Genomic DNA, 25,000 nt, shown 5'->3' with positions numbered 1-25,000 from the left:
GAAATGGCATGAAGAGCTTTGCCATGGACTCAAAATGAACTTTGAAGTCTCTCGCCAACGACCATACCATGCTGAATACACCGGTTCTCGTCCGATCACCGAAGTTAAGCAGCATCGGGCGCGGTTAGTACTTGGATGGGGGACCGCTTGGGAACACCGCGTGCCGTTGGCATCCCTTTTTGTTGATCCTTTTTGCTTAATATTACCACTTGAATTTATTTTAAATAATTTCTCTGAAGGAAATTGAAATTGTGATCTAGCAGATCCACCAACTTCTAATTAAATTACATTTTCTGCAAAATTTCTTAAAGGCAAAAGGCATGAAGGGCTTTGCCATGGATTCAATATGAACTTTGAAGTCTCTCGCCAACGATCTTTGATCCTTTTTGCTTAATATTACCACTTGAATTTATTTTAAATAATTTCTCTGAAGGAAATTGAAATAGTGAACTAGCAGATCCACCAACTTCTGATTAAATTACATTTTCTGCAACATTTCTTAAATTTGCAAGGGAAATGGCATGAAGAGCTTTGCCATGGACTCAAAATGAACTTTGAAGTCTCTCGCCAACGACCATACCATGCTGAATACACCGGTTCTCGTCCGATCACCGAAGTTAAGCAGCATCGGGCGCGGTTAGTACTTGGATGGGGGACCGCTTGGGAACACCGCGTGCCGTTGGCATCCCTTTTTGTTGATCCTTTTTGCTTAATATTACCACTTGAATTTATTTTAAATAATTTCTCTGAAGGAAATTGAAATAGTGAACTAGCAGATCCACCAACTTCTGATTAAATTACATTTTCTGCAACATTTCTTAAATTTGCAAGGGAAAAGACATGAAGAGCTTTGCCATGGACTCAAAATGAACTTTGAAGTCTCTCGCCAACGACCATACCATGCTGAATACACCGGTTCTCGTCCGATCACCGAAGTTAAGCAGCATCGGGCGCGGTTAGTACTTGGATGGGGGACCGCTTGGGAACACCGCGTGCCGTTGGCATCCCTTTTTGTTGATCCTTTTTGCTTAATATTACCACTTGAATTTATTTTAAATAATTTCTCTGAAGGAAATTGAAATTGTGATCTAGCAGATCCACCAACTTCTAATTAAATTACATTTTCTGCAAAATTTCTTAAAGGCAAAAGGCATGAAGGGCTTTGCCATGGATTCAATATGAACTTTGAAGTCTCTCGCCAACGATCTTTGATCCTTTTTGCTTAATATTACCACTTGAATTTATTTTAAATAATTTCTCTGAAGGAAATTGAAATAGTGAACTAGCAGATCCACCAACTTCTGATTAAATTACATTTTCTGCAACATTTCTTAAATTTGCAAGGGAAATGGCATGAAGAGCTTTGCCATGGACTCAAAATGAACTTTGAAGTCTCTCGCCAACGACCATACCATGCTGAATACACCGGTTCTCGTCCGATCACCGAAGTTAAGCAGCATCGGGCGCGGTTAGTACTTGGATGGGGGACCGCTTGGGAACACCGCGTGCCGTTGGCATCCCTTTTTGTTGATCCTTTTTGCTTAATATTACCACTTGAATTTATTTTAAATAATTTCTCTGAAGGAAATTGAAATTGTGATCTAGCAGATCCACCAACTTCTAATTAAATTACATTTTCTGCAAAATTTCTTAAAGGCAAAAGGCATGAAGGGCTTTGCCATGGATTCAATATGAACTTTGAAGTCTCTCGCCAACGATCTTTGATCCTTTTTGCTTAATATTACCACTTGAATTTATTTTAAATAATTTCTCTGAAGGAAATTGAAATAGTGGTTTAGCAGATCCACCAACTTCTGATTAAATTACATTTTCTGCAACATTTCTTAAATTTGCAAGGGAAATGGCATGAAGAGCTTTGCCATGGACTCAAAATGAACTTTGAAGTCTCTCGCCAACGACCATACCATGCTGAATACACCGGTTCTCGTCCGATCACCGAAGTTAAGCAGCATCGGGCGCGGTTAGTACTTGGATGGGGGACCGCTTGGGAACACCGCGTGCCGTTGGCATCCCTTTTTGTTGATCCTTTTTGCTTAATATTACCACTTGAATTTATTTTAAATAATTTCTCTGAAGGAAATTGAAATAGTGAACTAGCAGATCCACCAACTTCTGATTAAATTACATTTTCTGCAACATTTCTTAAATTTGCAAGGGAAAAGACATGAAGAGCTTTGCCATGGACTCAAAATGAACTTTGAAGTCTCTCGCCAACGACCATACCATGCTGAATACACCGGTTCTCGTCCGATCACCGAAGTTAAGCAGCATCGGGCGCGGTTAGTACTTGGATGGGGGACCGCTTGGGAACACCGCGTGCCGTTGGCATCCCTTTTTGTTGATCCTTTTTGCTTAATATTACCACTTGAATTTATTTTAAATAATTTCTCTGAAGGAAATTGAAATTGTGATCTAGCAGATCCACCAACTTCTAATTAAATTACATTTTCTGCAAAATTTCTTAAAGGCAAAAGGCATGAAGGGCTTTGCCATGGATTCAATATGAACTTTGAAGTCTCTCGCCAACGATCTTTGATCCTTTTTGCTTAATATTACCACTTGAATTTATTTTAAATAATTTCTCTGAAGGAAATTGAAATAGTGGTTTAGCAGATCCACCAACTTCTGATTAAATTACATTTTCTGCAACATTTCTTAAATTTGCAAAGGAAATGGCATGAAGAGCTTTGCCATGGACTCAAAATGAACTTTGAAGTCTCTCGCCAACGACCATACCATGCTGAATACACCGGTTCTCGTCCGATCACCGAAGTTAAGCAGCATCGGGCGCGGTTAGTACTTGGATGGGGGACCGCTTGGGAACACCGCGTGCCGTTGGCATCCCTTTTTGTTGATCCTTTTTGCTTAATATTACCACTTGAATTTATTTTAAATAATTTCTCTGAAGGAAATTGAAATTGTGATCTAGCAGATCCACCAACTTCTAATTAAATTACATTTTCTGCAAAATTTCTTAAAGGCAAAAGGCATGAAGGGCTTTGCCATGGATTCAATATGAACTTTGAAGTCTCTCGCCAACGATCTTTGATCCTTTTTGCTTAATATTACCACTTGAATTTATTTTAAATAATTTCTCTGAAGGAAATTGAAATAGTGGTTTAGCAGATCCACCAACTTCTAATTAAATTACATTTTCTGCAACATTTCTTAAATTTGCAAGGGAAAAGACATGAAGAGCTTTGCCATGGACTCAAAATGAACTTTGAAGTCTCTCGCCAACGACCATACCATGCTGAATACACCGGTTCTCGTCCGATCACCGAAGTTAAGCAGCATCGGGCGCGGTTAGTACTTGGATGGGGGACCGCTTGGGAACACCGCGTGCCGTTGGCATCCCTTTTTGTTGATCCTTTTTGCTTAATATTACCACTTGAATTTATTTTAAATAATTTCTCTGAAGGAAATTGAAATAGTGATCTAGCAGATCCATCAACTTCTAATTAAATTACATTTTCTGCAAAATTTCTTAAAGGCAAAAGGTATGAAGGGCTTTGCCATGGATTCAATATGAACTTTGAAGTCTCTCGCCAACGATCTTTGATCCTTTTTGCTTAATATTACCACTTGAATTTATTTTAAATAATTTCTCTGAAGGAAATTGAAATAGTGAACTAGCAGATCCACCAACTTCTAATTAAATTACATTTTCTGCAACATTTCTTAAATTTGCAAGGGAAAAGACATGAAGAGCTTTGCCATGGACTCAAAATGAACTTTGAAGTCTCTCGCCAACGACCATACCATGCTGAATACACCGGTTCTCGTCCGATCACCGAAGTTAAGCAGCATCGGGCGCGGTTAGTACTTGGATGGGGGACCGCTTGGGAACACCGCGTGCCGTTGGCATCCCTTTTTGTTGATCCTTTTTGCTTAATATTACCACTTTAATTTATTTTAAATAATTTCTCTGAAGGAAATTGAAATAGTGGTTTAGCAGATCCACCAACTTCTGATTAAATTACATTTTCTGCAACATTTCTTAAATTTGCAAGGGAAATGGCATGAAGAGCTTTGCCATGGACTCAAAATGAACTTTGAAGTCTCTCGCCAACGACCATACCATGCTGAATACACCGGTTCTCGTCCGATCACCGAAGTTAAGCAGCATCGGGCGCGGTTAGTACTTGGATGGGGGACCGCTTGGGAACACCGCGTGCCGTTGGCATCCCTTTTTGTTGATCCTTTTTGCTTAATATTACCACTTGAATTTATTTTAAATAATTTCTCTGAAGGAAATTGAAATTGTGATCTAGCAGATCCACCAACTTCTAATTAAATTACATTTTCTGCAAAATTTCTTAAAGGCAAAAGGCATGAAGGGCTTTGCCATGGATTCAATATGAACTTTGAAGTCTCTCGCCAACGATCTTTGATCCTTTTTGCTTAATATTACCACTTGAATTTATTTTAAATAATTTCTCTGAAGGAAATTGAAATTGTTATCTAGCAGATCCATCAACTTCTAATTAAATTACATTTTCTGCAAAATTTCTTAAAGGCAAAAGGTATGAAGGGCTTTGCCATGGATTCAATATGAACTTTGAAGTCTCTCGCCAACGATCTTTGATCCTTTTTGCTTAATATTACCACTTGAATTTATTTTAAATAATTTCTCTGAAGGAAATTGAAATAGTGGTTTAGCAGATCCACCAACTTCTGATTAAATTACATTTTCTGCAACATTTCTTAAATTTGCAAAGGAAATGGCATGAAGAGCTTTGCCATGGACTCAAAATGAACTTTGAAGTCTCTCGCCAACGACCATACCATGCTGAATACACCGGTTCTCGTCCGATCACCGAAGTTAAGCAGCATCGGGCGCGGTTAGTACTTGGATGGGGGACCGCTTGGGAACACCGCGTGCCGTTGGCATCCCTTTTTGTTGATCCTTTTTGCTTAATATTACCACTTGAATTTATTTTAAATAATTTCTCTGAAGGAAATTGAAATAGTGAACTAGCAGATCCACCAACTTCTGATTAAATTACATTTTCTGCAACATTTCTTAAATTTGCAAGGGAAATGGCATGAAGAACTTTGCCATGGACTCAAAATGAACTTTGAAGTCTCTCGCCAACGATCTTTGATCCTTTTTGCTTAATATTACCACTTTAATTTATTTTAAATAATTTCTCTGAAGGAAATTGAAATTGTGAACTAGCAGATCCACCAACTTCTGATTAAATTACATTTTCTGCAACATTTCTTAAATTTGCAAGGGAAATGGCATGAAGAGCTTTGCCATGGACTCAAAATGAACTTTGAAGTCTCTCGCCAACGACCATACCATGCTGAATACACCGGTTCTCGTCCGATCACCGAAGTTAAGCAGCATCGGGCGCGGTTAGTACTTGGATGGGGGACCGCTTGGGAACACCGCGTGCCGTTGGCATCCCTTTTTGTTGATCCTTTTTGCTTAATATTACCACTTGAATTTATTTTAAATAATTTCTCTGAAGGAAATTGAAATTGTGATCTAGCAGATCCACCAACTTCTAATTAAATTACATTTTCTGCAAAATTTCTTAAAGGCAAAAGGCATGAAGGGCTTTGCCATGGATTCAATATGAACTTTGAAGTCTCTCGCCAACGATCTTTGATCCTTTTTGCTTAATATTACCACTTGAATTTATTTTAAATAATTTCTCTGAAGGAAATTGAAATAGTGGTTTAGCAGATCCACCAACTTCTAATTAAATTACATTTTCTGCAACATTTCTTAAATTTGCAAGGGAAAAGACATGAAGAGCTTTGCCATGGACTCAAAATGAACTTTGAAGTCTCTCGCCAACGACCATACCATGCTGAATACACCGGTTCTCGTCCGATCACCGAAGTTAAGCAGCATCGGGCGCGGTTAGTACTTGGATGGGGGACCGCTTGGGAACACCGCGTGCCGTTGGCATCCCTTTTTGTTGATCCTTTTTGCTTAATATTACCACTTGAATTTATTTTAAATAATTTCTCTGAAGGAAATTGAAATTGTGATCTAGCAGATCCACCAACTTCTGATTAAATTACATTTTCTGCAAAATTTCTTAAAGGCAAAAGGCATGAAGGGCTTTGCCATGGATTCAATATGAACTTTGAAGTCTCTCGCCAACGATCTTTGATCCTTTTTGCTTAATATTACCACTTGAATTTATTTTAAATAATTTCTCTGAAGGAAATTGAAATAGTGGTTTAGCAGATCCACCAACTTCTGATTAAATTACATTTTCTGCAACATTTCTTAAATTTGCAAGGGAAATGGCATGAAGAGCTTTGCCATGGACTCAAAATGAACTTTGAAGTCTCTCGCCAACGACCATACCATGCTGAATACACCGGTTCTCGTCCGATCACCGAAGTTAAGCAGCATCGGGCGCGGTTAGTACTTGGATGGGGGACCGCTTGGGAACACCGCGTGCCGTTGGCATCCCTTTTTGTTGATCCTTTTTGCTTAATATTACCACTTGAATTTATTTTAAATAATTTCTCTGAAGGAAATTGAAATAGTGAACTAGCAGATCCACCAACTTCTGATTAAATTACATTTTCTGCAACATTTCTTAAATTTGCAAGGGAAAAGACATGAAGAGCTTTGCCATGGACTCAAAATGAACTTTGAAGTCTCTCGCCAACGACCATACCATGCTGAATACACCGGTTCTCGTCCGATCACCGAAGTTAAGCAGCATCGGGCGCGGTTAGTACTTGGATGGGGGACCGCTTGGGAACACCGCGTGCCGTTGGCATCCCTTTTTGTTGATCCTTTTTGCTTAATATTACCACTTGAATTTATTTTAAATAATTTCTCTGAAGGAAATTGAAATTGTGATCTAGCAGATCCACCAACTTCTAATTAAATTACATTTTCTGCAAAATTTCTTAAACGCAAAAGGCATGAAGGGCTTTGCCATGGATTCAATATGAACTTTGAAGTCTCTCGCCAACGATCTTTGATCCTTTTTGCTTAATATTACCACTTGAATTTATTTTAAATAATTTCTCTGAAGGAAATTGAAATAGTGGTTTAGCAGATCCACCAACTTCTGATTAAATTACATTTTCTGCAACATTTCTTAAATTTGCAAGGGAAATGGCATGAAGAGCTTTGCCATGGACTCAAAATGAACTTTGAAGTCTCTCGCCAACGACCATACCATGCTGAATACACCGGTTCTCGTCCGATCACCGAAGTTAAGCAGCATCGGGCGCGGTTAGTACTTGGATGGGGGACCGCTTGGGAACACCGCGTGCCGTTGGCATCCCTTTTTGTTGATCCTTTTTGCTTAATATTACCACTTGAATTTATTTTAAATAATTTCTCTGAAGGAAATTGAAATAGTGAACTAGCAGATCCACCAACTTCTGATTAAATTACATTTTCTGCAACATTTCTTAAATTTGCAAGGGAAATGGCATGAAGAACTTTGCCATGGACTCAAAATGAACTTTGAAGTCTCTCGCCAACGATCTTTGATCCTTTTTGCTTAATATTACCACTTGAATTTATTTTAAATAATTTCTCTGAAGGAAATTGAAATAGTGGTTTAGCAGATCCACCAACTTCTGATTAAATTACATTTTCTGCAACATTTCTTAAATTTGCAAGGGAAATGGCATGAAGAGCTTTGCCATGGACTCAAAATGAACTTTGAAGTCTCTCGCCAACGACCATACCATGCTGAATACACCGGTTCTCGTCCGATCACCGAAGTTAAGCAGCATCGGGCGCGGTTAGTACTTGGATGGGGGACCGCTTGGGAACACCGCGTGCCGTTGGCATCCCTTTTTGTTGATCCTTTTTGCTTAATATTACCACTTTAATTTATTTTAAATAATTTCTCTGAAGGAAATTGAAATAGTGAACTAGCAGATCCACCAACTTCTGATTAAATTACATTTTCTGCAACATTTCTTAAATTTGCAAGGGAAATGGCATGAAGAGCTTTGCCATGGACTCAAAATGAACTTTGAAGTCTCTCGCCAACGACCATACCATGCTGAATACACCGGTTCTCGTCCGATCACCGAAGTTAAGCAGCATCGGGCGCGGTTAGTACTTGGATGGGGGACCGCTTGGGAACACCGCGTGCCGTTGGCATCCCTTTTTGTTGATCCTTTTTGCTTAATATTACCACTTGAATTTATTTTAAATAATTTCTCTGAAGGAAATTGAAATTGTGATCTAGCAGATCCACCAACTTCTGATTAAATTACATTTTCTGCAAAATTTCTTAAAGGCAAAAGGCATGAAGGGCTTTGCCATGGATTCAATATGAACTTTGAAGTCTCTCGCCAACGATCTTTGATCCTTTTTGCTTAATATTACCACTTGAATTTATTTTAAATAATTTCTCTGAAGGAAATTGAAATAGTGAACTAGCAGATCCACCAACTTCTAATTAAATTACATTTTCTGCAACATTTCTTAAATTTGCAAGGGAAAAGACATGAAGAGCTTTGCCATGGACTCAAAATGAACTTTGAAGTCTCTCGCCAACGACCATACCATGCTGAATACACCGGTTCTCGTCCGATCACCGAAGTTAAGCAGCATCGGGCGCGGTTAGTACTTGGATGGGGGACCGCTTGGGAACACCGCGTGCCGTTGGCATCCCTTTTTGTTGATCCTTTTTGCTTAATATTACCACTTGAATTTATTTTAAATAATTTCTCTGAAGGAAATTGAAATTGTGATCTAGCAGATCCACCAACTTCTAATTAAATTACATTTTCTGCAAAATTTCTTAAAGGCAAAAGGCATGAAGGGCTTTGCCATGGATTCAATATGAACTTTGAAGTCTCTCGCCAACGATCTTTGATCCTTTTTGCTTAATATTACCACTTGAATTTATTTTAAATAATTTCTCTGAAGGAAATTGAAATAGTGGTTTAGCAGATCCACCAACTTCTGATTAAATTACATTTTCTGCAACATTTCTTAAATTTGCAAGGGAAATGGCATGAAGAACTTTGCCATGGACTCAAAATGAACTTTGAAGTCTCTCGCCAACGATCTTTGATCCTTTTTGCTTAATATTACCACTTTAATTTATTTTAAATAATTTCTCTGAAGGAAATTGAAATTGTGAACTAGCAGATCCACCAACTTCTGATTAAATTACATTTTCTGCAACATTTCTTAAATTTGCAAGGGAAATGGCATGAAGAGCTTTGCCATGGACTCAAAATGAACTTTGAAGTCTCTCGCCAACGACCATACCATGCTGAATACACCGGTTCTCGTCCGATCACCGAAGTTAAGCAGCATCGGGCGCGGTTAGTACTTGGATGGGGGACCGCTTGGGAACACCGCGTGCCGTTGGCATCCCTTTTTGTTGATCCTTTTTGCTTAATATTACCACTTGAATTTATTTTAAATAATTTCTCTGAAGGAAATTGAAATTGTGATCTAGCAGATCCACCAACTTCTAATTAAATTACATTTTCTGCAAAATTTCTTAAAGGCAAAAGGCATGAAGGGCTTTGCCATGGATTCAATATGAACTTTGAAGTCTCTCGCCAACGATCTTTGATCCTTTTTGCTTAATATTACCACTTGAATTTATTTTAAATAATTTCTCTGAAGGAAATTGAAATAGTGGTTTAGCAGATCCACCAACTTCTGATTAAATTACATTTTCTGCAACATTTCTTAAATTTGCAAGGGAAATGGCATGAAGAGCTTTGCCATGGACTCAAAATGAACTTTGAAGTCTCTCGCCAACGACCATACCATGCTGAATACACCGGTTCTCGTCCGATCACCGAAGTTAAGCAGCATCGGGCGCGGTTAGTACTTGGATGGGGGACCGCTTGGGAACACCGCGTGCCGTTGGCATCCCTTTTTGTTGATCCTTTTTGCTTAATATTACCACTTGAATTTATTTTAAATAATTTCTCTGAAGGAAATTGAAATAGTGAACTAGCAGATCCACCAACTTCTGATTAAATTACATTTTCTGCAACATTTCTTAAATTTGCAAGGGAAAAGACATGAAGAGCTTTGCCATGGACTCAAAATGAACTTTGAAGTCTCTCGCCAACGACCATACCATGCTGAATACACCGGTTCTCGTCCGATCACCGAAGTTAAGCAGCATCGGGCGCGGTTAGTACTTGGATGGGGGACCGCTTGGGAACACCGCGTGCCGTTGGCATCCCTTTTTGTTGATCCTTTTTGCTTAATATTACCACTTGAATTTATTTTAAATAATTTCTCTGAAGGAAATTGAAATTGTGATCTAGCAGATCCACCAACTTCTAATTAAATTACATTTTCTGCAAAATTTCTTAAAGGCAAAAGGCATGAAGGGCTTTGCCATGGATTCAATATGAACTTTGAAGTCTCTCGCCAACGATCTTTGATCCTTTTTGCTTAATATTACCACTTGAATTTATTTTAAATAATTTCTCTGAAGGAAATTGAAATAGTGGTTTAGCAGATCCACCAACTTCTGATTAAATTACATTTTCTGCAACATTTCTTAAATTTGCAAAGGAAATGGCATGAAGAGCTTTGCCATGGACTCAAAATGAACTTTGAAGTCTCTCGCCAACGACCATACCATGCTGAATACACCGGTTCTCGTCCGATCACCGAAGTTAAGCAGCATCGGGCGCGGTTAGTACTTGGATGGGGGACCGCTTGGGAACACCGCGTGCCGTTGGCATCCCTTTTTGTTGATCCTTTTTGCTTAATATTACCACTTGAATTTATTTTAAATAATTTCTCTGAAGGAAATTGAAATAGTGAACTAGCAGATCCACCAACTTCTGATTAAATTACATTTTCTGCAACATTTCTTAAATTTGCAAGGGAAATGGCATGAAGAACTTTGCCATGGATTCAATATGAACTTTGAAGTCTCTCGCCAACGATCTTTGATCCTTTTTGCTTAATATTACCACTTGAATTTATTTTAAATAATTTCTCTGAAGGAAATTGAAATAGTGAACTAGCAGATCCACCAACTTCTGATTAAATTACATTTTCTGCAACATTTCTTAAATTTGCAAGGGAAATGGCATGAATAGCTTTGCCATGGACTCAAAATGAACTTTGAAGTCTCTCGCCAACGACCATACCATGCTGAATACACCGGTTCTCGTCCGATCACCGAAGTTAAGCAGCATCGGGCGCGGTTAGTACTTGGATGGGGGACCGCTTGGGAACACCGCGTGCCGTTGGCATCCCTTTTTGTTGATCCTTTTTGCTTAATATTACCACTTGAATTTATTTTAAATAATTTCTCTGAAGGAAATTGAAATTGTGATCTAGCAGATCCACCAACTTCTAATTAAATTACATTTTCTGCAAAATTTCTTAAAGGCAAAAGGCATGAAGGGCTTTGCCATGGATTCAATATGAACTTTGAAGTCTCTCGCCAACGATCTTTGATCCTTTTTGCTTAATATTACCACTTTAATTTATTTTAAATAATTTCTCTGAAGGAAATTGAAATAGTGAACTAGCAGATCCACCAACTTCTGATTAAATTACATTTTCTGCAACATTTCTTAAATTTGCAAGGGAAAAGACATGAAGAGCTTTGCCATGGACTCAAAATGAACTTTGAAGTCTCTCGCCAACGACCATACCATGCTGAATACACCGGTTCTCGTCCGATCACCGAAGTTAAGCAGCATCGGGCGCGGTTAGTACTTGGATGGGGGACCGCTTGGGAACACCGCGTGCCGTTGGCATCCCTTTTTGTTGATCCTTTTTGCTTAATATTACCACTTTAATTTATTTTAAATAATTTCTCTGAAGGAAATTGAAATAGTGATCTAGCAGATCCACCAACTTCTAATTAAATTACATTTTCTGCAAAATTTCTTAAAGGCAAAAGGCATGAAGGGCTTTGCCATGGATTCAATATGAACTTTGAAGTCTCTCGCCAACGATCTTTGATCCTTTTTGCTTAATATTACCACTTTAATTTATTTTAAATAATTTCTCTGAAGGAAATTGAAATTGTGATCTAGCAGATCCACCAACTTCTAATTAAATTACATTTTCTGCAAAATTTCTTAAAGGCAAAAGGCATGAAGGGCTTTGCCATGGATTCAATATGAACTTTGAAGTCTCTCGCCAACGATCTTTGATCCTTTTTGCTTAATATTACCACTTGAATTTATTTTAAATAATTTCTCTGAGGGAAATTGAAATAGTGATCTAGCAGATCCACCAACTTCTAATTAAATTACATTTTCTGCAAAATTTCTTAAAGGCAAAAGGCATGAAGGGCTTTGCCATGGATTCAATATGAACTTTGAAGTCTCTCGCCAACGATCTTTGATCCTTTTTGCTTAATATTACCACTTTAATTTATTTTAAATAATTTCTCTGAAGGAAATTGAAATTGTGATCTAGCAGATCCACCAACTTCTAATTAAATTACATTTTCTGCAAAATTTCTTAAAGGCAAAAGGCATGAAGGGCTTTGCCATGGATTCAATATGAACTTTGAAGTCTCTCGCCAACGATCTTTGATCCTTTTTGCTTAATATTACCACTTGAATTTATTTTAAATAATTTCTCTGAGGGAAATTGAAATAGTGATCTAGCAGATCCACCAACTTCTAATTAAATTACATTTTCTGCAAAATTTCTTAAAGGCAAAAGGCATGAAGGGCTTTGCCATGGATTCAATATGAACTTTGAAGTCTCTCGCCAACGATCTTTGATCCTTTTTGCTTAATATTACCACTTTAATTTATTTTAAATAATTTCTCTGAAGGAAATTGAAATTGTGATCTAGCAGATCCACCAACTTCTAATTAAATTACATTTTCTGCAAAATTTCTTAAAGGCAAAAGGCATGAAGGGCTTTGCCATGGATTCAATATGAACTTTGAAGTCTCTCGCCAACGATCTTTGATCCTTTTTGCTTAATATTACCACTTTAATTTATTTTAAATAATTTCTCTGAAGGAAATTTCTCTGAACATTTCTTAAATTTGGAAATTGAAATAGTGATACCATGCTAGCAGATCCACCAACTTCTAATTAAATTACATTTTCTGCAATCCATTTCTTAAAGGCAAAAGGCATGAAGGGCTTTGCCATGGATTCAATATGAACATGAAGATCTTTGCTTTGCCATGGAAGGAAATTGAAATAGTGAACTAGCAGATCCACCAACTTCTGATTAAATTACATTTTCTGCAACATTTCTTAAATTTGCAAGGGAAATAAAATGAACTTTGAAGTCTCTCGCCAACGACCATACCATGCTGAATACACCGGTTCTCGTCCGATCACCGAAGTTAAGCAGCATCGGGCGCGGTTAGTACTTGGATGGGGGACCGCTTGGGAACACCGCGTGCCGTTGGCATCCCTTTTTGTTGATCCTTTTTGCTTAATATTACCACTTTAATTTATTTTAAATAATTTCTCTGAAGGAAATTGAAATTGTGATCTAGCAGATCCACCAACTTCTAATTAAATTACATTTTCTGCAAAATTTCTTAAAGGCAAAAGGCATGAAGGGCTTTGCCATGGATTCAATATGAACTTTGAAGTCTCTCGCCAACGATCTTTGATCCTTTTTGCTTAATATTACCACTTTAATTTATTTTAAATAATTTCTCTGAAGGAAATTGAAATAGTGGTTTAGCAGATCCACCAACTTCTAATTAAATTACATTTTCTGCAACATTTCTTAAATTTGCAAGGGAAAAGACATGAAGAGCTTTGCCATGGACTCAAAATGAACTTTGAAGTCTCTCGCCAACGACCATACCATGCTGAATACACCGGTTCTCGTCCGATCACCGAAGTTAAGCAGCATCGGGCGCGGTTAGTACTTGGATGGGGGACCGCTTGGGAACACCGCGTGCCGTTGGCATCCCTTTTTGTTGATCCTTTTTGCTTAATATTACCACTTGAATTTATTTTAAATAATTTCTCTGAAGGAAATTGAAATTGTGATCTAGCAGATCCACCAACTTCTAATTAAATTACATTTTCTGCAAAATTTCTTAAAGGCAAAAGGCATGAAGGGCTTTGCCATGGATTCAATATGAACTTTGAAGTCTCTCGCCAACGATCTTTGATCCTTTTTGCTTAATATTACCACTTTAATTTATTTTAAATAATTTCTCTGAAGGAAATTGAAATAGTGGTTTAGCAGATCCACCAACTTCTAATTAAATTACATTTTCTGCAACATTTCTTAAATTTGCAAGGGAAAAGACATGAAGAGCTTTGCCATGGACTCAAAATGAACTTTGAAGTCTCTCGCCAACGACCATACCATGCTGAATACACCGGTTCTCGTCCGATCACCGAAGTTAAGCAGCATCGGGCGCGGTTAGTACTTGGATGGGGGACCGCTTGGGAACACCGCGTGCCGTTGGCATCCCTTTTTGTTGATCCTTTTTGCTTAATATTACCACTTGAATTTATTTTAAATAATTTCTCTGAAGGAAATTGAAATTGTGATCTAGCAGATCCACCAACTTCTAATTAAATTACATTTTCTGCAAAATTTCTTAAAGGCAAAAGGCATGAAGGGCTTTGCCATGGATTCAATATGAACTTTGAAGTCTCTCGCCAACGATCTTTGATCCTTTTTGCTTAATATTACCACTTTAATTTATTTTAAATAATTTCTCTGAAGGAAATTGAAATAGTGGTTTAGCAGATCCACCAACTTCTAATTAAATTACATTTTCTGCAACATTTCTTAAATTTGCAAGGGAAAAGACATGAAGAGCTTTGCCATGGACTCAAAATGAACTTTGAAGTCTCTCGCCAACGACCATACCATGCTGAATACACCGGTTCTCGTCCGATCACCGAAGTTAAGCAGCATCGGGCGCGGTTAGTACTTGGATGGGGGACCGCTTGGGAACACCGCGTGCCGTTGGCATCCCTTTTTGTTGATCCTTTTTGCTTAATATTACCACTTGAATTTATTTTAAATAATTTCTCTGAAGGAAATTGAAATTGTGATCTAGCAGATCCACCAACTTCTAATTAAATTACATTTTCTGCAAAATTTCTTAAAGGCAAAAGGCATGAAGGGCTTTGCCATGGATTCAATATGAACTTTGAAGTCTCTCGCCAACGATCTTTGATCCTTTTTGCTTAATATTACCACTTTAATTTATTTTAAATAATTTCTCTGAAGGAAATTGAAATAGTGGTTTAGCAGATCCACCAACTTCTAATTAAATTACATTTTCTGCAACATTTCTTAAATTTGCAAGGGAAAAGACATGAAGAGCTTTGCCATGGACTCAAAATGAACTTTGAAGTCTCTCGCCAACGACCATACCATGCTGAATACACCGGTTCTCGTCCGATCACCGAAGTTAAGCAGCATCGGGCGCGGTTAGTACTTGGATGGGGGACCGCTTGGGAACACCGCGTGCCGTTGGCATCCCTTTTTGTTGATCCTTTTTGCTTAATATTACCACTTTAATTTATTTTAAATAATTTCTCTGAAGGAAATTGAAATAGTGATCTAGCAGATCCACCAACTTCTAATTAAATTACATTTTCTGCAAAATTTCTTAAAGGCAAAAGGCATGAAGGGCTTTGCCATGGATTCAATATGAACTTTGAAGTCTCTCGCCAACGATCTTTGATCCTTTTTGCTTAATATTACCACTTGAATTTATTTTAAATAATTTCTCTGAAGGAAATTGAAATAGTGGTTTAGCAGATCCACCAACTTCTAATTAAATTACATTTTCTGCAACATTTCTTAAATTTGCAAGGGAAAAGACATGAAGAGCTTTGCCATGGACTCAAAATGAACTTTGAAGTCTCTCGCCAACGACCATACCATGCTGAATACACCGGTTCTCGTCCGATCACCGAAGTTAAGCAGCATCGGGCGCGGTTAGTACTTGGATGGGGGACCGCTTGGGAACACCGCGTGCCGTTGGCATCCCTTTTTGTTGATCCTTTTTGCTTAATATTACCACTTTAATTTATTTTAAATAATTTCTCTGAAGGAAATTGAAATAGTGATCTAGCAGATCCACCAACTTCTAATTAAATTACATTTTCTGCAAAATTTCTTAAAGGCAAAAGGCATGAAGGGCTTTGCCATGGATTCAATATGAACTTTGAAGTCTCTCGCCAACGATCTTTGATCCTTTTTGCTTAATATTACCACTTGAATTTATTTTAAATAATTTCTCTGAAGGAAATTGAAATAGTGAACTAGCAGATCCACCAACTTCTGATTAAATTACATTTTCTGCAACATTTCTTAAATTTGCAAGGGAAATGGCATGAAGAGCTTTGCCATGGACTCAAAATGAACTTTGAAGTCTCTCGCCAACGACCATACCATGCTGAATACACCGGTTCTCGTCCGATCACCGAAGTTAAGCAGCATCGGGCGCGGTTAGTACTTGGATGGGGGACCGCTTGGGAACACCGCGTGCCGTTGGCATCCCTTTTTGTTGATCCTTTTTGCTTAATATTACCACTTGAATTTATTTTAAATAATTTCTCTGAAGGAAATTGAAATTGTGATCTAGCAGATCCACCAACTTCTGATTAAATTACATTTTCTGCAAAATTTCTTAAAGGCAAAAGGCATGAAGGGCTTTGCCATGGATTCAATATGAACTTTGAAGTCTCTCGCCAACGATCTTTGATCCTTTTTGCTTAATATTACCACTTGAATTTATTTTAAATAATTTCTCTGAAGGAAATTGAAATAGTGAACTAGCAGATCCACCAACTTCTGATTAAATTACATTTTCTGCAACATTTCTTAAATTTGCAAGGGAAATGGCATGAAGAGCTTTGCCATGGACTCAAAATGAACTTTGAAGTCTCTCGCCAACGACCATACCATGCTGAATACACCGGTTCTCGTCCGATCACCGAAGTTAAGCAGCATCGGGCGCGGTTAGTACTTGGATGGGGGACCGCTTGGGAACACCGCGTGCCGTTGGCATCCCTTTTTGTTGATCCTTTTTGCTTAATATTACCACTTTAATTTATTTTAAATAATTTCTCTGAAGGAAATTGAAATTGTGATCCAACAGATCCACCAACTTCTAATTAAATTACATTTTCTGCAAAATTTCTTAAAGGCAAAAGGCATGAAGGGCTTTGCCATGGATTCAATATGAACTTTGAAGTCTCTCGCCAACGATCTTTGATCCTTTTTGCTTAATATTACCACTTGAATTTATTTTAAATAATTTCTCTGAAGGAAATTGAAATAGTGGTTTAGCAGATCCACCAACTTCTAATTAAATTACATTTTCTGCAACATTTCTTAAATTTGCAAGGGAAAAGACATGAAGAGCTTTGCCATGGACTCAAAATGAACTTTGAAGTCTCTCGCCAACGACCATACCATGCTGAATACACCGGTTCTCGTCCGATCACCGAAGTTAAGCAGCATCGGGCGCGGTTAGTACTTGGATGGGGGACCGCTTGGGAACACCGCGTGCCGTTGGCATCCCTTTTTGTTGATCCTTTTTGCTTAATATTACCACTTTAATTTATTTTAAATAATTTCTCTGAAGGAAATTGAAATAGTGATCTAGCAGATCCACCAACTTCTAATTAAATTACATTTTCTGCAAAATTTCTTAAAGGCAAAAGGCATGAAGGGCTTTGCCATGGATTCAATATGAACTTTGAAGTCTCTCGCCAACGATCTTTGATCCTTTTTGCTTAATATTACCACTTTAATTTATTTTAAATAATTTCTCTGAAGGAAATTGAAATTGTGATCTAGCAGATCCACCAACTTCTAATTAAATTACATTTTCTGCAAAATTTCTTAAAGGCAAAAGGCATGAAGGGCTTTGCCATGGATTCAATATGAACTTTGAAGTCTCTCGCCAACGATCTTTGATCCTTTTTGCTTAATATTACCACTTGAATTTATTTTAAATAATTTCTCTGAAGGAAATTGAAATTGTGATCTAGCAGATCCACCAACTTCTAATTAAATTACATTTTCTGCAAAATTTCTTAAAGGCAAAAGGCATGAAGGGCTTTGCCATGGATTCAATATGAACTTTGAAGTCTCTCGCCAACGATCTTTGATCCTTTTTGCTTAATATTACCACTTTAATTTATTTTAAATAATTTCTCTGAAGGAAATTGAAATAGTGGTTTAGCAGATCCACCAACTTCTAATTAAATTACATTTTCTGCAACATTTCTTAAATTTGCAAGGGAAAAGACATGAAGAGCTTTGCCATGGACTCAAAATGAACTTTGAAGTCTCTCGCCAACGACCATACCATGCTGAATACACCGGTTCTCGTCCGATCACCGAAGTTAAGCAGCATCGGGCGCGGTTAGTACTTGGATGGGGGACCGCTTGGGAACACCGCGTGCCGTTGGCATCCCTTTTTGTTGATCCTTTTTGCTTAATATTACCACTTGAATTTATTTTAAATAATTTCTCTGAAGGAAATTGAAATTGTGATCTAGCAGATCCACCAACTTCTGATTAAATTACATTTTCTGCAAAATTTCTTAAAGGCAAAAGGCATGAAGGGCTTTGCCATGGATTCAATATGAACTTTGAAGTCTCTCGCCAACGATCTTTGATCCTTTTTGCTTAATATTACCACTTGAATTTATTTTAAATAATTTCTCTGAAGGAAATTGAAATAGTGAACTAGCAGATCCACCAACTTCTGATTAAATTACATTTTCTGCAACATTTCTTAAATTTGCAAGGGAAATGGCATGAAGAGCTTTGCCATGGACTCAAAATGAACTTTGAAGTCTCTCGCCAACGATCTTTGATCCTTTTTGCTTAATATTACCACTTGAATTTATTTTAAATAATTTCTCTGAAGGAAATTGAAATTGTGATCTAGCAGATCCACCAACTTCTAATTAAATTACATTTTCTGCAAAATTTCTTAAAGGCAAAAGGCATGAAGGGCTTTGCCATGGATTCAATATGAACTTTGAAGTCTCTCGCCAACGATCTTTGATCCTTTTTGCTTAATATTACCACTTTAATTTATTTTAAATAATTTCTCTGAAGGAAATTGAAATAGTGGTTTAGCAGATCCACCAACTTCTAATTAAATTACATTTTCTGCAACATTTCTTAAATTTGCAAGGGAAAAGACATGAAGAGCTTTGCCATGGACTCAAAATGAACTTTGAAGTCTCTCGCCAACGACCATACCATGCTGAATACACCGGTTCTCGTCCGATCACCGAAGTTAAGCAGCATCGGGCGCGGTTAGTACTTGGATGGGGGACCGCTTGGGAACACCGCGTGCCGTTGGCATCCCTTTTTGTTGATCCTTTTTGCTTAATATTACCACTTTAATTTATTTTAAATAATTTCTCTGAAGGAAATTGAAATAGTGATCTAGCAGATCCACCAACTTCTAATTAAATTACATTTTCTGCAAAATTTCTTAAAGGCAAAAGGCATGAAGGGCTTTGCCATGGATTCAATATGAACTTTGAAGTCTCTCGCCAACGATCTTTGATCCTTTTTGCTTAATATTACCACTTTAATTTATTTTAAATAATTTCTCTGAAGGAAATTGAAATAGTGGTTTAGCAGATCCACCAACTTCTAATTAAATTACATTTTCTGCAACATTTCTTAAATTTGCAAGGGAAAAGACATGAAGAGCTTTGCCATGGACTCAAAATGAACTTTGAAGTCTCTCGCCAACGACCATACCATGCTGAATACACCGGTTCTCGTCCGATCACCGAAGTTAAGCAGCATCGGGCGCGGTTAGTACTTGGATGGGGGACCGCTTGGGAACACCGCGTGCCGTTGGCATCCCTTTTTGTTGATCCTTTTTGCTTAATATTACCACTTGAATTTATTTTAAATAATTTCTCTGAAGGAAATTGAAATTGTGATCTAGCAGATCCACCAACTTCTAATTAAATTACATTTTCTGCAAAATTTCTTAAAGGCAAAAGGCATGAAGGGCTTTGCCATGGATTCAATATGAACTTTGAAGTCTCTCGCCAACGATCTTTGATCCTTTTTGCTTAATATTACCACTTTAATTTATTTTAAATAATTTCTCTGAAGGAAATTGAAATAGTGGTTTAGCAGATCCACCAACTTCTAATTAAATTACATTTTCTGCAACATTTCTTAAATTTGCAAGGGAAAAGACATGAAGAGCTTTGCCATGGACTCAAAATGAACTTTGAAGTCTCTCGCCAACGACCATACCATGCTGAATACACCGGTTCTCGTCCGATCACCGAAGTTAAGCAGCATCGGGCGCGGTTAGTACTTGGATGGGGGACCGCTTGGGAACACCGCGTGCCGTTGGCATCCCTTTTTGTTGATCCTTTTTGCTTAATATTACCACTTGAATTTATTTTAAATAATTTCTCTGAAGGAAATTGAAATAGTGATCTAGCAGATCCACCAACTTCTAATTAAATTACATTTTCTGCAAAATTTCTTAAAGGCAAAAGGCATGAAGGGCTTTGCCATGGATTCAATATGAACTTTGAAGTCTCTCGCCAACGATCTTTGATCCTTTTTGCTTAATATTACCACTTTAATTTATTTTAAATAATTTCTCTGAAGGAAATTGAAATTGTGATCTAGCAGATCCACCAACTTCTAATTAAATTACATTTTCTGCAAAATTTCTTAAAGGCAAAAGGCATGAAGGGCTTTGCCATGGATTCAATATGAACTTTGAAGTCTCTCGCCAACGATCTTTGATCCTTTTTGCTTAATATTACCACTTGAATTTATTTTAAATAATTTCTCTGAGGGAAATTGAAATAGTGATCTAGCAGATCCACCAACTTCTAATTAAATTACATTTTCTGCAAAATTTCTTAAAGGCAAAAGGCATGAAGGGCTTTGCCATGGATTCAATATGAACTTTGAAGTCTCTCGCCAACGATCTTTGATCCTTTTTGCTTAATATTACCACTTTAATTTATTTTAAATAATTTCTCTGAAGGAAATTGAAATAGTGGTTTAGCAGATCCACCAACTTCTAATTAAATTACATTTTCTGCAACATTTCTTAAATTTGCAAGGGAAAAGACATGAAGAGCTTTGCCATGGACTCAAAATGAACTTTGAAGTCTCTCGCCAACGATCTTTGATCCTTTTTGCTTAATATTACCACTTGAATTTATTTTAAATAATTTCTCTGAAGGAAATTGAAATAGTGGTTTAGCAGATCCACCAACTTCTAATTAAATTACATTTTCTGCAACATTTCTTAAAGGCAAAAGGCATGAAGGGCTTTGCCATGGATTCAATATGAACTTTGAAGTCTCTCGCCAACGATCTTTGATCCTTTTTGCTTAATATTACCACTTGAATTTATTTTAAATAATTTCTCTGAAGGAAATTGAAATAGTGAACTAGCAGATCCACCAACTTCTGATTAAATTACATTTTCTGCAACATTTCTTAAATTTGCAAGGGAAATGGCATGAAGAACTTTGCCATGGACTCAAAATGAACTTTGAAGTCTCTCGCCAACGATCTTTGATCCTTTTTGCTTAATATTACCACTTGAATTTATTTTAAATAATTTCTCTGAAGGAAATTGAAATAGTGGTTTAGCAGATCCACCAACTTCTAATTAAATTACATTTTCTGCAACATTTCTTAAATTTGCAAGGGAAAAGACATGAAGAGCTTTGCCATGGACTCAAAATGAACTTTGAAGTCTCTCGCCAACGACCATACCATGCTGAATACACCGGTTCTCGTCCGATCACCGAAGTTAAGCAGCATCGGGCGCGGTTAGTACTTGGATGGGGGACCGCTTGGGAACACCGCGTGCCGTTGGCATCCCTTTTTGTTGATCCTTTTTGCTTAATATTACCACTTGAATTTATTTTAAATAATTTCTCTGAAGGAAATTGAAATAGTGAACTAGCAGATCCACCAACTTCTGATTAAATTACATTTTCTGCAACATTTCTTAAATTTGCAAGGGAAAAGACATGAAGAGCTTTGCCATGGACTCAAAATGAACTTTGAAGTCTCTCGCCAACGACCATACCATGCTGAATACACCGGTTCTCGTCCGATCACCGAAGTTAAGCAGCATCGGGCGTGGTTAGTACTTGGATGGGGGACCGCTTGGGAACACCGCGTGCCGTTGGCATCCCTTTTTGTTGATCCTTTTTGCTTAATATTACCACTTGAATTTATTTTAAATAATTTCTCTGAAGGAAATTGAAATAGTGATCTAGCAGATCCACCAACTTCTGATTAAATTACATTTTCTGCAACATTTCTTAAATTTGCAAGGGAAATGGCATGAAGAACTTTGCCATGGACTCAAAATGAACTTTGAAGTCTCTCGCCAACGATCTTTGATCCTTTTTGCTTAATATTACCACTTGAATTTATTTTAAATAATTTCTCTGAAGGAAATTGAAATAGTGGTTTAGCAGATCCACCAACTTCTAATTAAATTACATTTTCTGCAACATTTCTTAAATTTGCAAGGGAAAAGACATGAAGAGCTTTGCCATGGACTCAAAATGAACTTTGAAGTCTCTCGCCAACGACCATACCATGCTGAATACACCGGTTCTCGTCCGATCACCGAAGTTAAGCAGCATCGGGCGCGGTTAGTACTTGGATGGGGGACCGCTTGGGAACACCGCGTGCCGTTGGCATCCCTTTTTGTTGATCCTTTTTGCTTAATATTACCACTTGAATTTATTTTAAATAATTTCTCTGAAGGAAATTGAAATTGTGATCTAGCAGATCCACCAACTTCTGATTAAATTACATTTTCTGCAAAATTTCTTAAAGGCAAAAGGCATGAAGGGCTTTGCCATGGATTCAATATGAACTTTGAAGTCTCTCGCCAACGATCTTTGATCCTTTTTGCTTAATATTACCACTTGAATTTATTTTAAATAATTTCTCTGAAGGAAATTGAAATAGTGAACTAGCAGATCCACCAACTTCTGATTAAATTACATTTTCTGCAACATTTCTTAAATTTGCAAGGGAAATGGCATGAAGAACTTTGCCATGGACTCAAAATGAACTTTGAAGTCTCTCGCCAACGATCTTTGATCCTTTTTGCTTAATATTACCACTTGAATTTATTTTAAATAATTTCTCTGAAGGAAATTGAAATAGTGGTTTAGCAGATCCACCAACTTCTAATTAAATTACATTTTCTGCAACATTTCTTAAATTTGCAAGGGAAAAGACATGAAGAGCTTTGCCATGGACTCAAAATGAACTTTGAAGTCTCTCGCCAACGACCATACCATGCTGAATACACCGGTTCTCGTCCGATCACCGAAGTTAAGCAGCATCGGGCGCGGTTAGTACTTGGATGGGGGACCGCTTGGGAACACCGCGTGCCGTTGGCATCCCTTTTTGTTGATCCTTTTTGCTTAATATTACCACTTGAATTTATTTTAAATAATTTCTCTGAAGGAAATTGAAATAGTGAACTAGCAGATCCACCAACTTCTGATTAAATTACATTTTCTGCAACATTTCTTAAATTTGCAAGGGAAAAGACATGAAGAGCTTTGCCATGGACTCAAAATGAACTTTGAAGTCTCTCGCCAACGACCATACCATGCTGAATACACCGGTTCTCGTCCGATCACCGAAGTTAAGCAGCATCGGGCGTGGTTAGTACTTGGATGGGGGACCGCTTGGGAACACCGCGTGCCGTTGGCATCCCTTTTTGTTGATCCTTTTTGCTTAATATTACCACTTGAATTTATTTTAAATAATTTCTCTGAAGGAAATTGAAATAGTGATCTAGCAGATCCACCAACTTCTGATTAAATTACATTTTCTGCAACATTTCTTAAATTTGCAAGGGAAATGGCATGAAGAACTTTGCCATGGACTCAAAATGAACTTTGAAGTCTCTCGCCAACGATCTTTGATCCTTTTTGCTTAATATTACCACTTGAATTTATTTTAAATAATTTCTCTGAAGGAAATTGAAATAGTGGTTTAGCAGATCCACCAACTTCTAATTAAATTACATTTTCTGCAACATTTCTTAAATTTGCAAGGGAAAAGACATGAAGAGCTTTGCCATGGACTCAAAATGAACTTTGAAGTCTCTCGCCAACGACCATACCATGCTGAATACACCGGTTCTCGTCCGATCACCGAAGTTAAGCAGCATCGGGCGCGGTTAGTACTTGGATGGGGGACCGCTTGGGAACACCGCGTGCCGTTGGCATCCCTTTTTGTTGATCCTTTTTGCTTAATATTACCACTTGAATTTATTTTAAATAATTTCTCTGAAGGAAATTGAAATAGTGATCTAGCAGATCCACCAACTTCTAATTAAATTACATTTTCTGCAAAATTTCTTAAAGGCAAAAGGCATGAAGGGCTTTGCCATGGATTCAATATGAACTTTGAAGTCTCTCGCCAACGATCTTTGATCCTTTTTGCTTAATATTACCACTTTAATTTATTTTAAATAATTTCTCTGAAGGAAATTGAAATTGTGATCTAGCAGATCCACCAACTTCTAATTAAATTACATTTTCTGCAAAATTTCTTAAAGGCAAAAGGCATGAAGGGCTTTGCCATGGATTCAATATGAACTTTGAAGTCTCTCGCCAACGATCTTTGATCCTTTTTGCTTAATATTACCACTTGAATTTATTTTAAATAATTTCTCTGAGGGAAATTGAAATAGTGATCTAGCAGATCCACCAACTTCTAATTAAATTACATTTTCTGCAAAATTTCTTAAAGGCAAAAGGCATGAAGGGCTTTGCCATGGATTCAATATGAACTTTGAAGTCTCTCGCCAACGATCTTTGATCCTTTTTGCTTAATATTACCACTTTAATTTATTTTAAATAATTTCTCTGAAGGAAATTGAAATAGTGGTTTAGCAGATCCACCAACTTCTAATTAAATTACATTTTCTGCAACATTTCTTAAATTTGCAAGGGAAAAGACATGAAGAGCTTTGCCATGGACTCAAAATGAACTTTGAAGTCTCTCGCCAACGACCATACCATGCT

At 37.4% G+C, this 25,000-nt stretch overlaps 44 non-coding genes across 44 annotated transcripts; all 44 read left to right on the top strand.

The window, feature by feature from the left end:
* Window positions 1–53: 53 nt before the first annotated feature.
* Window positions 54–172, top strand: LOC129809128 (5S ribosomal RNA). Its single transcript, XR_008752584.1, has one exon. It is a non-coding gene; the product is annotated as a 5S ribosomal RNA (ribosomal RNA).
* A 394-nt stretch (window positions 173–566) lies between these two features.
* LOC129809125 (5S ribosomal RNA) lies at window positions 567–685 on the top strand. The gene has a single exon (XR_008752583.1). It is a non-coding gene; the product is annotated as a 5S ribosomal RNA (ribosomal RNA).
* Window positions 686–885: 200 nt separating this feature from the next.
* Window positions 886–1,004, top strand: LOC129809124 (5S ribosomal RNA). Its single transcript, XR_008752582.1, has one exon. It is a non-coding gene; the product is annotated as a 5S ribosomal RNA (ribosomal RNA).
* Window positions 1,005–1,398: 394 nt separating this feature from the next.
* Window positions 1,399–1,517, top strand: LOC129809123 (5S ribosomal RNA). Its single transcript, XR_008752581.1, has one exon. It is a non-coding gene; the product is annotated as a 5S ribosomal RNA (ribosomal RNA).
* A 394-nt stretch (window positions 1,518–1,911) lies between these two features.
* On the top strand, window positions 1,912–2,030 carry LOC129809122 (5S ribosomal RNA). Its single transcript, XR_008752580.1, has one exon. It is a non-coding gene; the product is annotated as a 5S ribosomal RNA (ribosomal RNA).
* A 200-nt stretch (window positions 2,031–2,230) lies between these two features.
* Window positions 2,231–2,349, top strand: LOC129809121 (5S ribosomal RNA). Its single transcript, XR_008752579.1, has one exon. It is a non-coding gene; the product is annotated as a 5S ribosomal RNA (ribosomal RNA).
* A 394-nt stretch (window positions 2,350–2,743) lies between these two features.
* LOC129809120 (5S ribosomal RNA) lies at window positions 2,744–2,862 on the top strand. Its single transcript, XR_008752578.1, has one exon. It is a non-coding gene; the product is annotated as a 5S ribosomal RNA (ribosomal RNA).
* A 394-nt stretch (window positions 2,863–3,256) lies between these two features.
* LOC129809119 (5S ribosomal RNA) lies at window positions 3,257–3,375 on the top strand. Its single transcript, XR_008752577.1, has one exon. It is a non-coding gene; the product is annotated as a 5S ribosomal RNA (ribosomal RNA).
* A 394-nt stretch (window positions 3,376–3,769) lies between these two features.
* LOC129809118 (5S ribosomal RNA) lies at window positions 3,770–3,888 on the top strand. The gene has a single exon (XR_008752576.1). It is a non-coding gene; the product is annotated as a 5S ribosomal RNA (ribosomal RNA).
* Window positions 3,889–4,088: 200 nt separating this feature from the next.
* Window positions 4,089–4,207, top strand: LOC129809116 (5S ribosomal RNA). Its single transcript, XR_008752574.1, has one exon. It is a non-coding gene; the product is annotated as a 5S ribosomal RNA (ribosomal RNA).
* Window positions 4,208–4,795: 588 nt separating this feature from the next.
* Window positions 4,796–4,914, top strand: LOC129809115 (5S ribosomal RNA). The gene has a single exon (XR_008752573.1). It is a non-coding gene; the product is annotated as a 5S ribosomal RNA (ribosomal RNA).
* Window positions 4,915–5,315: 401 nt separating this feature from the next.
* LOC129809114 (5S ribosomal RNA) lies at window positions 5,316–5,434 on the top strand. The gene has a single exon (XR_008752572.1). It is a non-coding gene; the product is annotated as a 5S ribosomal RNA (ribosomal RNA).
* A 394-nt stretch (window positions 5,435–5,828) lies between these two features.
* LOC129809113 (5S ribosomal RNA) lies at window positions 5,829–5,947 on the top strand. The gene has a single exon (XR_008752571.1). It is a non-coding gene; the product is annotated as a 5S ribosomal RNA (ribosomal RNA).
* A 394-nt stretch (window positions 5,948–6,341) lies between these two features.
* On the top strand, window positions 6,342–6,460 carry LOC129809112 (5S ribosomal RNA). Its single transcript, XR_008752570.1, has one exon. It is a non-coding gene; the product is annotated as a 5S ribosomal RNA (ribosomal RNA).
* Window positions 6,461–6,660: 200 nt separating this feature from the next.
* Window positions 6,661–6,779, top strand: LOC129809111 (5S ribosomal RNA). Its single transcript, XR_008752569.1, has one exon. It is a non-coding gene; the product is annotated as a 5S ribosomal RNA (ribosomal RNA).
* A 394-nt stretch (window positions 6,780–7,173) lies between these two features.
* Window positions 7,174–7,292, top strand: LOC129809109 (5S ribosomal RNA). Its single transcript, XR_008752568.1, has one exon. It is a non-coding gene; the product is annotated as a 5S ribosomal RNA (ribosomal RNA).
* Window positions 7,293–7,693: 401 nt separating this feature from the next.
* LOC129809108 (5S ribosomal RNA) lies at window positions 7,694–7,812 on the top strand. The gene has a single exon (XR_008752567.1). It is a non-coding gene; the product is annotated as a 5S ribosomal RNA (ribosomal RNA).
* Window positions 7,813–8,012: 200 nt separating this feature from the next.
* Window positions 8,013–8,131, top strand: LOC129809107 (5S ribosomal RNA). The gene has a single exon (XR_008752566.1). It is a non-coding gene; the product is annotated as a 5S ribosomal RNA (ribosomal RNA).
* A 394-nt stretch (window positions 8,132–8,525) lies between these two features.
* Window positions 8,526–8,644, top strand: LOC129809106 (5S ribosomal RNA). The gene has a single exon (XR_008752565.1). It is a non-coding gene; the product is annotated as a 5S ribosomal RNA (ribosomal RNA).
* A 595-nt stretch (window positions 8,645–9,239) lies between these two features.
* Window positions 9,240–9,358, top strand: LOC129809104 (5S ribosomal RNA). The gene has a single exon (XR_008752563.1). It is a non-coding gene; the product is annotated as a 5S ribosomal RNA (ribosomal RNA).
* Window positions 9,359–9,752: 394 nt separating this feature from the next.
* LOC129809103 (5S ribosomal RNA) lies at window positions 9,753–9,871 on the top strand. The gene has a single exon (XR_008752562.1). It is a non-coding gene; the product is annotated as a 5S ribosomal RNA (ribosomal RNA).
* A 200-nt stretch (window positions 9,872–10,071) lies between these two features.
* Window positions 10,072–10,190, top strand: LOC129809102 (5S ribosomal RNA). The gene has a single exon (XR_008752561.1). It is a non-coding gene; the product is annotated as a 5S ribosomal RNA (ribosomal RNA).
* Window positions 10,191–10,584: 394 nt separating this feature from the next.
* Window positions 10,585–10,703, top strand: LOC129809101 (5S ribosomal RNA). Its single transcript, XR_008752560.1, has one exon. It is a non-coding gene; the product is annotated as a 5S ribosomal RNA (ribosomal RNA).
* A 401-nt stretch (window positions 10,704–11,104) lies between these two features.
* Window positions 11,105–11,223, top strand: LOC129809100 (5S ribosomal RNA). Its single transcript, XR_008752559.1, has one exon. It is a non-coding gene; the product is annotated as a 5S ribosomal RNA (ribosomal RNA).
* A 394-nt stretch (window positions 11,224–11,617) lies between these two features.
* LOC129809099 (5S ribosomal RNA) lies at window positions 11,618–11,736 on the top strand. The gene has a single exon (XR_008752558.1). It is a non-coding gene; the product is annotated as a 5S ribosomal RNA (ribosomal RNA).
* A 1,515-nt stretch (window positions 11,737–13,251) lies between these two features.
* Window positions 13,252–13,370, top strand: LOC129809098 (5S ribosomal RNA). Its single transcript, XR_008752557.1, has one exon. It is a non-coding gene; the product is annotated as a 5S ribosomal RNA (ribosomal RNA).
* A 394-nt stretch (window positions 13,371–13,764) lies between these two features.
* On the top strand, window positions 13,765–13,883 carry LOC129809097 (5S ribosomal RNA). The gene has a single exon (XR_008752556.1). It is a non-coding gene; the product is annotated as a 5S ribosomal RNA (ribosomal RNA).
* A 394-nt stretch (window positions 13,884–14,277) lies between these two features.
* Window positions 14,278–14,396, top strand: LOC129809096 (5S ribosomal RNA). The gene has a single exon (XR_008752555.1). It is a non-coding gene; the product is annotated as a 5S ribosomal RNA (ribosomal RNA).
* Window positions 14,397–14,790: 394 nt separating this feature from the next.
* LOC129809095 (5S ribosomal RNA) lies at window positions 14,791–14,909 on the top strand. The gene has a single exon (XR_008752554.1). It is a non-coding gene; the product is annotated as a 5S ribosomal RNA (ribosomal RNA).
* A 394-nt stretch (window positions 14,910–15,303) lies between these two features.
* Window positions 15,304–15,422, top strand: LOC129809092 (5S ribosomal RNA). The gene has a single exon (XR_008752552.1). It is a non-coding gene; the product is annotated as a 5S ribosomal RNA (ribosomal RNA).
* Window positions 15,423–15,816: 394 nt separating this feature from the next.
* Window positions 15,817–15,935, top strand: LOC129809091 (5S ribosomal RNA). The gene has a single exon (XR_008752551.1). It is a non-coding gene; the product is annotated as a 5S ribosomal RNA (ribosomal RNA).
* Window positions 15,936–16,329: 394 nt separating this feature from the next.
* LOC129809090 (5S ribosomal RNA) lies at window positions 16,330–16,448 on the top strand. Its single transcript, XR_008752550.1, has one exon. It is a non-coding gene; the product is annotated as a 5S ribosomal RNA (ribosomal RNA).
* A 394-nt stretch (window positions 16,449–16,842) lies between these two features.
* On the top strand, window positions 16,843–16,961 carry LOC129809089 (5S ribosomal RNA). The gene has a single exon (XR_008752549.1). It is a non-coding gene; the product is annotated as a 5S ribosomal RNA (ribosomal RNA).
* Window positions 16,962–17,355: 394 nt separating this feature from the next.
* LOC129809088 (5S ribosomal RNA) lies at window positions 17,356–17,474 on the top strand. Its single transcript, XR_008752548.1, has one exon. It is a non-coding gene; the product is annotated as a 5S ribosomal RNA (ribosomal RNA).
* Window positions 17,475–18,256: 782 nt separating this feature from the next.
* Window positions 18,257–18,375, top strand: LOC129809087 (5S ribosomal RNA). The gene has a single exon (XR_008752547.1). It is a non-coding gene; the product is annotated as a 5S ribosomal RNA (ribosomal RNA).
* A 789-nt stretch (window positions 18,376–19,164) lies between these two features.
* On the top strand, window positions 19,165–19,283 carry LOC129809086 (5S ribosomal RNA). Its single transcript, XR_008752546.1, has one exon. It is a non-coding gene; the product is annotated as a 5S ribosomal RNA (ribosomal RNA).
* Window positions 19,284–19,677: 394 nt separating this feature from the next.
* Window positions 19,678–19,796, top strand: LOC129809085 (5S ribosomal RNA). The gene has a single exon (XR_008752545.1). It is a non-coding gene; the product is annotated as a 5S ribosomal RNA (ribosomal RNA).
* Window positions 19,797–20,190: 394 nt separating this feature from the next.
* LOC129809084 (5S ribosomal RNA) lies at window positions 20,191–20,309 on the top strand. The gene has a single exon (XR_008752544.1). It is a non-coding gene; the product is annotated as a 5S ribosomal RNA (ribosomal RNA).
* Window positions 20,310–21,687: 1,378 nt separating this feature from the next.
* LOC129809083 (5S ribosomal RNA) lies at window positions 21,688–21,806 on the top strand. The gene has a single exon (XR_008752543.1). It is a non-coding gene; the product is annotated as a 5S ribosomal RNA (ribosomal RNA).
* A 200-nt stretch (window positions 21,807–22,006) lies between these two features.
* On the top strand, window positions 22,007–22,125 carry LOC129809093 (5S ribosomal RNA). The gene has a single exon (XR_008752553.1). It is a non-coding gene; the product is annotated as a 5S ribosomal RNA (ribosomal RNA).
* A 401-nt stretch (window positions 22,126–22,526) lies between these two features.
* LOC129809129 (5S ribosomal RNA) lies at window positions 22,527–22,645 on the top strand. Its single transcript, XR_008752585.1, has one exon. It is a non-coding gene; the product is annotated as a 5S ribosomal RNA (ribosomal RNA).
* A 595-nt stretch (window positions 22,646–23,240) lies between these two features.
* LOC129809117 (5S ribosomal RNA) lies at window positions 23,241–23,359 on the top strand. Its single transcript, XR_008752575.1, has one exon. It is a non-coding gene; the product is annotated as a 5S ribosomal RNA (ribosomal RNA).
* Window positions 23,360–23,559: 200 nt separating this feature from the next.
* LOC129809082 (5S ribosomal RNA) lies at window positions 23,560–23,678 on the top strand. Its single transcript, XR_008752542.1, has one exon. It is a non-coding gene; the product is annotated as a 5S ribosomal RNA (ribosomal RNA).
* A 401-nt stretch (window positions 23,679–24,079) lies between these two features.
* LOC129809105 (5S ribosomal RNA) lies at window positions 24,080–24,198 on the top strand. The gene has a single exon (XR_008752564.1). It is a non-coding gene; the product is annotated as a 5S ribosomal RNA (ribosomal RNA).
* Window positions 24,199–25,000: the final 802 nt, after the last annotated feature.

The sequence above is a fragment of the Phlebotomus papatasi genome, unplaced genomic scaffold (genome assembly GCF_024763615.1).
Source record: "Phlebotomus papatasi isolate M1 unplaced genomic scaffold, Ppap_2.1 HiC_scaffold_310, whole genome shotgun sequence".
Taxonomy (NCBI): Eukaryota; Metazoa; Arthropoda; class Insecta; order Diptera; family Psychodidae; genus Phlebotomus; species Phlebotomus papatasi.
The sequence above is the reverse complement of the archived record's forward strand: the minus strand, read 5'-3'. Positions and strand labels throughout refer to the sequence as shown.